Source organism: Tupaia chinensis, unplaced genomic scaffold (assembly GCF_000334495.1).
Source record: "Tupaia chinensis unplaced genomic scaffold, TupChi_1.0 Scaffold000201_1, whole genome shotgun sequence".
Taxonomy (NCBI): domain Eukaryota; kingdom Metazoa; phylum Chordata; class Mammalia; order Scandentia; family Tupaiidae; genus Tupaia; species Tupaia belangeri.
The window spans coordinates 2,315,026-2,316,733 of NW_006159676.1; positions in this window are offsets into that span (position 1 = coordinate 2,315,026).

Here is a 1,708-nt window from a genome sequence, read left to right on the forward strand (position 1 = left end):
AAATTGAGGGACCAGCAGTTAGCATAATGGCTATGTCGCTGGACTCCCACATAGTCGACCACGGTTTGCATCCCGGACCCGGTGGCTGAAAACTCACGCTGGGCGCATGTGAGTGTGTGCCCAAGATCCCGAGAGAAGAATGGAGGAGAAGGGATTGCGGCATGGCCATCTCCCCTGGGGGTGACTTCTTTTCTGTCTCTCTGTCTCTGGCGAGCGCACGCACCCTATAGCAAAAAGAAAAACCTCTCCAAAAAAAAAAATTTGATAGAAGATAGGAGTGCTTCCTGGGGAGACAGAGAGAAATTTCTCACCCAAGGGGGGAATGACCACTCTGCAGTCCCTTCTCCGCTCTCCTCTGGGTATTTTGGGAACACACAGGTGCCCAATGTATTTTTCCCTTTTAACGTTATTTATTTATTTAAAGAGAGTTTTGCTATAGGGCATATGCAATCCCTTCTCCTCCATTCTCCTCTTGGGATCTTGGGCATGGACACACACATGCACTCAGTGTGAATTTCAGCCACCAGGTCTGGGTCTTGAACCATGGTCGACTATGTGGGAGTCCAGTGATGTAACCATCGCACCATTTGCTGGTCCCTATTTATTTATTTTTTTAAATTTGACCAGGGAGAGAGAGGGAAAGTGAGAAAGGAAACCTCCAGGTCCGAGACTTGAACTGTGGTTCACCAAGTGGGAGTCCAGCGCCCTTAACCACCACGCCACCTGCTGACACCTCCCCCCCACCCCCTATATTTTTCAAGCTTCCAGACCTCCATGTGATTTTCAAAAATCGTGGAGGGCTCCCCCCAGGGCTCGAACCATGCAGGTGGCCATGTGGAATGGAGGTGCCTTAGCCTTCATGCCACCTGCTGGCCCTCACTGTGTGCTATGACAATGGGGACCAGGTGGGGAAGCGAACCTGGCAGCTGTCTCCTCCTGCAGCCCCCCTGCAGCCACCCAGAGAGCTCACCTTCCCACAGCTGGCTGGGGCAGGCTGCCCCAGTCCCCAGTCCCCAGTCCCCATTCCCCAGTCCTGCAGGAAGACGGCAAGGCTACTCCTTGGAATAGTGGCCTCAGAGGGGTTGCAAAGGGATGGTGCCGATGACCAGCGGGAATTCCAGGCGCAGCTTGGAGAGGCTGGAGATGCCCACGCACACCTGCAGAGACCAGACACGTGGGAGGGTGCTCAGGCAGCTGCAGCCTCCGTCTGCAAAGACTCCCAGATCACCTCCCTCTGGGGCCAGGGGAGGATGAGGTCCCAGCTCCAGCCTTGGGCCCCCGCCCCCCTGCAGAGCCCAGCCACGTGGGAGGGTGCTCAGGCAGCTGCAGCCTCCGTCTGCAAATACTCCCAGATCACCTCCCTCTGGGGCCAGGGGAGACTGAGGTCCCAGCACCAGCCTTCTGGGGGCGGGGAACCTCAGTTTGGGGGACAGAAAGAACCAAGCCAACCCCAGATCACCTCCCTCTGGGGCCAGGGGAGACTGAGGTCCCAGCACCAGCCTTCTGGGGGCGGGGAACCTCAGTTTGGGGGACAGAAAGAACCAAGCCAACTTTGGGAACCAGCAGTTAGCGTCATGGCTATGTTGCTGGACTCCCACGTAGTCGACCATGGTTCACGTCCTGAACCCGGTGGCTTAAAACTCACGCCGGGCGCGGGTGCATGCGTGCCCAAGATCCCGAGAGGAGAATGGAGGAGAAGGGATGGTGG